Raw genomic sequence first — 10,285 nt, forward strand, 5'->3', positions numbered from 1 at the left:
GCATTGATACTAATCTATATACATTCAATACACTTAGTACATTGTAGTGGCAATGTCGGGTATCTCCATGCGTTTGACTAAGCACACACCGAGTTCTAGGGAAATGTCAGTCTTAACGGGTGTCATTATAATTCATGTTAATATTTAAAAAGGTGAGGATATCATTGGTTTACATATTTTTTATACATTGCACAGTAGTAATAATGAAGATATTGTCCTGTTGGGGACTTTCTTTCGCTTTTCCAATATAAACCGTGAGTTCGCAACTGCCGGTAGGGGGCGCCATCAGATGTAATCGTACAGAGCCGTAATCGTACGGAAGACTTGTAATAATATATTTTAAGTAGTGGAAAAGTGAGCAAAGAAAATGGGATTCCATCGGGATTCGAACCCGAGACCTCCGGATTGCTAGACCGGTGCTCTACCGACTGAGCTATAGAAAGCCCTAGTACAGTGTTCGTCCCAGAAACCCTTAATTCTCAATGCTCGAATGGTCAGAAGCTATAGCAGTGTGTTTGTGTGTAACACACACGCACACACTTGAACCTGGCATAAACCCGAAGGATAATTCAACTTGGGGATAAATGCGAGGGATCACATGCAGTGATGCAGCTTTTTGAGTTTGTAACAAATAAAGACAGAAGAAACTGACCAGAAAGAATATAAATTATTAGTGGAAAAGTGAGCAAAGAAAATGGGATTCCATCGGGATTCGAACCCGAGACCTCCGGATTGCTAGACCGGTGCTCTACTGACTGAGCTATAGAAAGCCCTAGTACAGTGTTCGTCCCAGAAACCCTTAATTCTCAATGCTCGAATGGTCAGAAGCTATAGCAGTGTGTTTGTGTGTAACACACACGCACACACTTGAACCTGGCATAAACCCGAAGGATAATTCAACTTGGGGATAAATGCGAGGGATCACATGCAGTGATGCAGCTTTTTGAGTTTGTAACAAATAAAGACAGAAGAAACTGACCAGAAAGAATATAAATTATTAGTGGAAAAGTGAGCAAAGAAAATGGGATTCCATCGGGATTCGAACCCGAGACCTCCGGATTGCTAGACCGATGCTCTACTGACTGAGCTATAGAAAGCCCTAGTACAGTGTTCGTCCCAGAAACCCTTAATTCTCAATGCTCGAATGGTCAGAAGCTATAGCAGTGTGTTTGTGTGTAACACACACGCACACACACGCACACACACTTGAACCTGGCATAAACCCGAAGGATAAATGCGAGGGATCACATGCAGTGATGCAGCTTTTTGAGTTTGTAACAAATAAAGACAGAAGAAACTGACCAGAAAGAATATAAATTATTAGTGGAAAAGTGAGCAAAGAAAATGGGATTCCATCGGGATTCGAACCCGAGACCTCCGGATTGCTAGACCGGTGCTCTACCGACTGAGCTATAGAAAGCCCTAGTACAGTGTTCGTCCCAGAAACCCTTAATTCTCAATGCTCGAATGGTCAGAAGCTATAGCAGTGTGTTTGTGTGTAACACACACGCACACACTTGAACCTGGCATAAACCCGAAGGATAATTCAACTTGGGGATAAATGCGAGGGATCACATGCAGTGATGCAGCTTTTTGAGTTTGTAACAAATAAAGACAGAAGAAACTGACCAGAAAGAATATAAATTATTAGTGGAAAAGTGAGCAAAGAAAATGGGATTCCATCGGGATTCGAACCCGAGATCTCCGGATTGCTAGACCGATGCTCTACCGACTGAGCTATAGAAAGCCCTAGTACAGTGTTCGTCCCAGAAACCCTTAAAACTCAAAAAGCTGCATCACTGCATGTGATCCCTCGCATTTATCCCCAAGTTGAATTATCCTTCGGGTTTATGCCAGGTTCAAGTGTGTGCGTGTGTGTTACACACAAACACACTGCTATAGCTTCTGACCATTCGAGCATTGAGAATTAAGGGTTTCTGGGACGAACACTGTACTAGGGCTTTAGCTCAGTCGGTAGAGCACCGGTCTAGCAATCCGGAGGTCTCGGGTTCGAATCCCGATGGAATCCCATTTTCTTTGCTCACTTTTCCACTAATAATTTATATTCTTTCTGGTCAGTTTCTTCTGTCTTTATTTGTTACAAACTCAAAAAGCTGCATCACTGCATGTGATCCCTCGCATTTATCCCCAAGTTGAATTATCCTTCGGGTTTATGCCAGCTTCAAGTGTGTGCGTGTGTGTTACACACAAACACACTGCTATAGCTTCTGACCATTCGAGCATTGAGAATTAAGGGTTTCTGGGACGAACACTGTACTAGGGCTTTCTATAGCTCAGTCGGTAGAGCACCGGTCTAGCAATCCGGAGGTCTCGGGTTCGAATCCCGATGGAATCCCATTTTCTTTGCTCACTTTTCCACTAATAATTTATATTCTTTCTGGTCAGTTTCTTCTGTCTTTATTTAATATTTTAAGTAAGTACATGTAGTGTGATATTCAATCATCTCTTATATCACTATATAGTAAGAGCGGTGTTGTTTGTTTGATATAACATGCTTAATCAATATATATATATGTATTTTTTTTATGATCTACCATTTTGATGTTGGGAGGGGGTGAGAGAGAAATCAGTATCTTTTAGAATATTATTACTAAAGGATCATCCTATTTGAAGCGAGAAATCCGAAAAGCTCTGTTGTAAAATATTCGATATCAACGTAAAAAATGTATTTAATCTTTATTAGATTTGATAAAAAGTGCAAGAGAAAACTGTACAGTAATTCATTTTTAAGTGTTCCTTGCTATCTTCGAGTCCCATGACATTTCAAAATGGCTGATATTGCGTTTAAAAAGCAAGTTCACATAATATAATCGTAATAATTTACACTTTTATTTTTAAACCTGTGCATTTCCACACACATATAATTATATACACACACGCATTATGTAGGATGTATTAATGCATATGTTTATAAATTATATATATATATATATACAGTGTATATATATATATATATGTGTGTGTGTGTGTGTGTGTGTGTGTGTGTGTGTGTGTGTTTGTGTGTGTTTGTCAGACAGTCCTGTAGTTCTAAACTGGACTGAACCAGTTTCTTGCAGATATTATGCATACCATGAATGTAAATTTTCAGGCTCTGGGGGTGGTGCTTAAGTGTGACACTAATTTCACACAACGTTTGTTGCCCATTGATCTGGGTTTTGGTAGTGTGTTGCACCACACCCAAAATGTACCCGGTACGGATTCTTGGTTCGGCAGGTTTCATATTCATTATGCATGACTTGAATAATCTGTTGGCAGTTAATATAGGAAGTCATTATCATCCACCCGGGTCAAATCAGTGCATGCATGTTACGCAGGATTTTTTTTTTTTTTTTTTAAGGTTATGTTGGGGTAAAGTATACAGATTTTGCAGAAACTCATTTTCTGTACGGAGATGCATGGTGGAGGGCCGCTTTCAATCATCTCCTTGCGTTATGGAAAGTTGGTTAGTTGTTTTGGTTTGGAGGTTTATTTCTGTAATGTTTGAAGTTGTGTACTGGGTAGGTATATGTTGTACATGGGTATTAGGCTTCTGTCACCGAATTAGAGATTGGGATAATTTAGGCTGTAATAGGAGGGAGGGATGGGGGTATGTTAGGGTATATGCCAGGGATTGTAAGGTTAAGGGCTTTGGTGTGGTTCGATGTCTGATACGTTGTATGGGGTGTTGTTGTGGTTGTTTCTGCTCGCATTCAGAAGCATGTATTAAATCGGCAGTTTGTTTGGATAAAAACAAGCCCCGTATTGATTGTAAGTGGAGGAGCCCGGTATCAAAGTTAATGATGTTACAAGATTTTCAAAGGAGATTGTATGGTGTTTGGGCAATAAGGTCACAACATTTGGGAATAATCATTTGTGTAAAATGGCGGGTTTAACTTTAATTTCTGTAAATGTTAGAGGTTTACGGAACAGGAAAAAAAGAAACAGAATTTTTGAATGGGCTAAAAGTAAAGGAGGGGATGTCGTATTGTTACAAGAAACGTATAGTTCACCCGATATCGAAGATTTGTGGAAACGAGATTGGGGAGGTGAAATGTTTTTTAGTCACGGCTCAAGTCACAGCAGAGGTGTTCTAATTTTAATAGCTTCTGGTGGTAATATCAAAGTTGATCAAATAAAAGTTGATGATATGGGTCGTTATATTTTTTTAAAAGGAAACATTTTTGACTCTCAGTTGTTATTAGGTAATGTTTACTTTCCAACAAGAGATAAAACATGGGAACAAACGGAATTTCTGGGAAAAATAGATGCACTTATATCAGATTTCTGTCCTTGTGAATGTTCTCTTATTCTAGGAGGAGATTTTAATGCAATTTTGAATGAAACTTTGGATTATATAGGGCCTAAAACACCTTCAAAGAGTAAATTTATAGAGAATTTGATTTTTTTTTCTTAAGAAATATAGTTTATTAGATATATGGAGGAAAAGAAACCCGGACAGTAAGCAATTTACTTTCAAACAGTTAAACCCTTTAGTACAAACTCGTTTAGATTATTGGTTCATATCAGACCACATGGTGCGATTAGTAAGAAATTGTGAAATTATGACATCTGTTACTCCTGATCATTCCGGTATTAGATTAGAATTACAATTTGTTCCGGAAAGTTATAACTGTAGGGGTAAATCGTATTGGAAATTTAATAACAGTTTGTGTAATGATAAAGAATTTGTAGAAGGAATGATAACGGAAATAGAAAGTATTATGAAAACGTGGGAAGATGCATTTAATGATAAATTAGTTTTTTGGGATTTTTTAAAAATGAAGATGAGTGAATATGCAAGAAAATATTCGAAAGGAAAAGCAAAGGAAAGGCGAATGAATATTGAAAAGTTAGAAAAGGAATTAAAAATTTTAGAGCAAGATTTATTAACTGCTGCTGCTTCTTTAGAAATAAATACACAATATGTTGAAAAGAAAAAAATGTTGAGTGAATTATATGATAGATCATTGGAAGGACTTAAAGTTAGATCACGAGCAGCCTGGTATGAGAACGGCGAAAGAAATAAAGAATATTTTGAACAATTATTAAAATCAAATAAAAAGAAAACTATAATATATGAATTATATAGTGAAGATAATTCTGTTATAAAAGATAGAAATGAAATTTTGAAGTTAATTCGAAATTTTTATGAAACATTATATTCAAAGAAGAGGGGTGCAGTAAAAGAGGTTTTAAATGAAAGTTTTTTTTTTAAAAGTATTCCAAAGTTAAGTGAGGAAAATCAACAATTTTGTGAAGGAAAGATTACTATAGATGAATGTTATGAAGTTTTAAAAGAAATGAAAAATAATAAAGCTCCAGGTAATGATGGGCTTTCGGTGGAATTTTATATCATTTTTTGGCCATATTTAGGCAGGCATTTAGTTGAAGTATTGAATGAAGCGTATGATAGGGGTAATTTATCAGTATCACAGAAGCAAGGGACCATTACATTAATAGAAAAAGATGGTAAAGATCCTCTTTATATTAAGAATTATAGACCGATTACACTTTTGAATGTGGATTATAAAATTCTTTCAAAGGTTTTGGCGAAGAGAATGAAACAAGTTTTGAGTGAGATAATACACATGGATCAAGTGGGATACATGGAAAACAGAAATATTGGGGAAGCAATTCGATTAATAGATGATATGATTTTTCACTGTCTGTCATATAATATAGGTTGTTATTTAATAGCTGTTGATTTTGAGAAGGCCTTTGACTCGGTATCTCATTCGTTTTTATTAACCGTTTTGAAAAATTTTGGATTTGGCCCTTCTTTTTGTTCTTGGATAAAGACATGTTATACTGATATTAGCAGCTGTGTAATGAATGAGGGGTTTTCAACCGGTTATTTTAGAATAGAACGGGGTGTGCGTCAGGGTGACCCATTATCACCTTATTTATTTTTAGTAGTTATTGAAATTTTGGCACATGCTTTGAGAAATGAGACTACTTTGAGAGGGATTGATCTTGGTGATTTTGAAGTAAAGCAGATACTGTATGCCGATGATATGACAATTTTTATAAGAGATAAAGAGTCAGTTAGGTTATTACAAAACTTATTTCAGATTTTTTCGGAAGTCAGTGGTTTAAGGGTTAATATGGATAAAACGAAGGTTTTGATTATTGGTAAGGATGAAGAGAATGTAGCACAATTTCAGTTTGGAAGTATAGTTACAGAAATTAAGATTTTAGGGATTACATTTGCTTTAGAAAGGAAGAGAATGGAGGAAGTTAATTATAAAGAAATATTAAGTAAAATTAAAAGACTTTTAGGTTGGTGGAAGCAAAGAGATCTCACCATCATGGGGAAAATTCACTTACTTAAAACTTATGCTTTATCTAAATTGATTTATGTGGCGTCATCCTCTGTTGTTCCAAAATGGTTATTTGATGGAATTCAAAAAAGTTGCTTTGATTTTGTGTGGAAGGGCAAGGATCGCGTCAAACGAGCCATTATGTATCAGGATTACAAGGATGGTGGATTGAGAATGATGAATTTTGAATTGTTTGTGAAAACTCAGAGAGTGATGTGGGTAAAAAGACTTTTGTATGGAGAACGAAATATGAGTTGGAAAGTATACTTTGATCACAGTTTTAAAGCTGTAGGAGGTAGAATTTTATTTCTTTGCAATTATGAGACTAAAAAACTTTCACTTAAGGCACCATCGTTTTATTTAGAAATGTTAGCTGCCTGGGAAGATTTATATAACTGCAGAAGTTTTGAAGAAGGGAAAATTAATCCAATTATATTTAATAATAAAGATTTTTTATTGAGAGGGAAAATGATATTTAATGCAGATTTATATGAGCGGAAGGTTTATCACTTAGAACAATTATTTGATAAACAATCCATAAGACCAATTAGTTATTTTCAAAGTTTAGGTTTACAAAGTGAAAATATTGCTTATGTATGGAGTTTTTGTGAGTCCATTTTGAAAAGTGGGAAATATGATGGAATTTTATGCAATTGGTATGAAGTAGATGTCAGTGATTTTAATATACCTTTAAAGTTTTTTGGCCAAATTACAGATTTAAAAAAGATACAATCCAGGAAGATTTATTCACATTTCGTGTCTCTTTTAAAGCAGTCTTACTGTTTAGAAATTAGAGATGGACACCAAAAATTTGTTTTCGCTGATAAAAGTATGAGAGATATTTTTATAAGGCCCAGAAGTTCAACTCTAATTGGAGACTTAAGAGAATTTCAATATAAGTTATTACACGGGGCGATTTATACTAAGGAACAGCTCCTAAAATTTGGTTTTGTGGCTGATAATTTATGTTCCTTTTGTGGAAAAAGCTCTGAAACTTACTCGCATTTATTTTGGAACTGTGAAAAAGTTAAATCTTTATGGCATGATTTCATTGAGTACTTTCAGTTAGAAGAGTTACGTAATTTAGCTTGGCGGGATATACATATTGGTTTAGAAGGAACTTCTCACAGAATCAAACTGAACAACACTCTTATTCTTATAGTTAAACATATGTTATATAAAGCGAGGTCACAGTTAATAACACCGACATTGGTAGAATTAAAAAAGGCATTAATGCAATGTCGAAAGGAAGAGAATGATATTGCCATAAGAAGAAATAAACCGGGTTTGCATTTGCTGAAATGGGAATGTTTAAAAAATTTGTAAAGGATTAGTTTATTTATGCACCCGTACTTCTCCCCTTTTGTGTGTGTTTGATTACTGACTTCTTTTCTTTAGATATTTTTGAGTTCAGAGATAAGTATTGTGTATATAAAATATATATGCAGGTATGTGGATATGTATATTGTGTGTATGATATGTGTATGTGCATGCATGTATTGTGTGTATGCAGCATATATCCTAAGCATAATTAGCATAATTATTATGTTCTGAATGCGAGCAGAAATAACTGTGTGTTGTGGTGAGTGAATGTGTGTGCAGGGGGTGTGGAAGTGTGTTTAAGTGGATGTGTGTGTGTGTGTGTGTGTGTGTGTGTGTGTGTGTGTGTGTGTGTGTTTAAGCGGATGTGTGTGCAGGGTGGGTGTGTGAATGGGTGGGTGGATGGAAGGTGGATGAGATGAGAGGTGGATGAGAGGGAGTGTGTCTGTCTCGGGTAAGGAGGTGGATGTAGTGTAGAGGGTGGGGAGGTGGTTTAGAGATGAGAAGGACGTTTTTTTTTTGGGGGGGGGGGTTTAAAGTTTAAAGTTATGAGTAGTTGAGGGTTGGGTATGGTGGAAAGGTGGGAATGAGGGTGGTTTATGTTGTTGTTGTTGTCATCGTTCTTTTGATATAATAGAAATTTAATTTCCTGTTTTTTTAGTGTTTGGCTAAATTGCTCAAAAATGCATATATATATTCTGCTTGTTTGTTTTGTAGTTAAAAAGGAATGATCGGATAATTCATTCTATTTCCTCTCTTCTGTTTGATATCTGCCTTAAAATGAATTGAATGATTATTCTTGTTTTATGGATTATGGATTATGTCTCATAACTGTAGGAATATCTACATGATTTATGACAGATGTTATGTAGAATGTGTGTAATTTTTTTTTGAATTGTTATATTCTCAAAGGAAATGGAATTAATAAAAAGATCACTGAAAACAAAAAAGTGTGTGTTTGTGTGTATGCGTGTATGTGTGTGTGTGCTTTTATGTCCGTCTCACTCTTCTGCACTGACGCGTAAAGGGTGCACCAGGGTAGGTTTCAATTTGCAGTATATAGGCCTACATTGAAATCTGTCGCAAAGTAGGATTATGAATCGATTACATGCCATTTCTTTCAACTTTCGTTCTCAGCATGATTCTGAAATCATCCGGGGTTTTTTTCTATAACAAAAGTGATAATACTATAGATGAAGACAATTATAAAATTCTCTCAATATCAGTTAGAAATCTATAAGTTGGAGGTTCAAGAAAATTCTAGACTGACGAAAACCATAAGTTGCGTGTCAACTATACGAAGATTTCAACTGATACAGATCTTATTCCTCTACATGAAGCACAAACAATGAATAGCAAAAGCTATCAAAAGTTACAGCACTAAACATCACCGTTTAGAGGTCTAACCGGGGTCATCCCACTAGACCGACACCCACGAGTCATACAGCCCACGAGTTCGACATTTAAAATAGGTCACTGAGTCATACAGCTCACGAGTCATACAGCCCATGAGTTCGACACTAAGTAAAAACAGCCCACGAGTTCAACAGATACAACACGGGGCTTGATGTGTCGGTCTCTTGGGCCTTGTTAGCTTAGTGTCAAACTAATGGGCTGTATGACTCGTGAGCTGTACAACTCATGGGCTGTATGACTTGTGAGCTGTATGACTCGTGGACTGTATGACTGGTGGGTGTCGGTCTCGTGACGTGCACCCGTTTAACCTAGGTAAACATAATGCATGGGGGGGGGGGGCAGTTTTAAATAATGTACGGATGTAGCAATCAAATCTGCAGCAAAGTATGGGATTTTAAACATGTTGGTCATGTCATTTAGTTCTGATATGCCGTAAGATATAACAATTTAAGGTTTGTTGTTACCATGATGATAAAGTTATCGATCGTTAAAATTCATGTTAATAAGGTTGAGGACATTAATAGAGATCATATCATCATAAATCTACCACCACTGATAATGAAATTGATAAATGATGTTGATGATGATGATGATAACAATAATGATAATAATAACCAATAATAATATTATTCATAACAATGATAATAATGGTAAAAATGATAATACACCACGGCCAGCGCCACGTTTTCAAAAGGGGGTGGGGGAGCCAGTTTGTAATGTGGTGCCACTTCCGGGTTTCTTCTCTCTCTTTTTAACAACATACATCATTTATTTAGGCGCCTTGTCATGTTTCTTTGACAGGTAAATGGCGCTATAAATCAACGCTGTGTCATCATATTTTCATCATCAACATTATATCAATCCTGCATTGCTAACCTACTATTTTAATGCTTTGTTTTGTTTGGTGTCTTTGTGTGTTTCTTTTCGTTCATGTCTGTCATGCAGTGGCGGATCCAGGGGGGGGGGGGCAGGGGGTGCACCGGGCGCACACCCTCTCTTTTTTTTTTTTTTTGGATAAAACAAAAGAAATAAAAAGGAAAAAGTGGGGGGGGGGCGTGTGCGCCCCCCTTTATTTTTTTTTTTCCTGGATCCTCCCCTGGTATTGTCTGGTATGTGCCGATAAAAACCGTGCTCTTTGTTGCCACGCCTTTTTCAATGTAGGGCCTACTGTATACATAAATTGTCATCGTACGTATGTAAATTTTCTTTGTAATGATATAGTACAGAAG

Source organism: Diadema antillarum, unplaced genomic scaffold (genome assembly GCF_040938485.1).
Source record: "Diadema antillarum isolate AM-2024a unplaced genomic scaffold, OU_Dant_1.0 seq00000633_RagTag, whole genome shotgun sequence".
In the NCBI taxonomy this organism is placed as follows: domain Eukaryota; kingdom Metazoa; phylum Echinodermata; class Echinoidea; order Diadematoida; family Diadematidae; genus Diadema; species Diadema antillarum.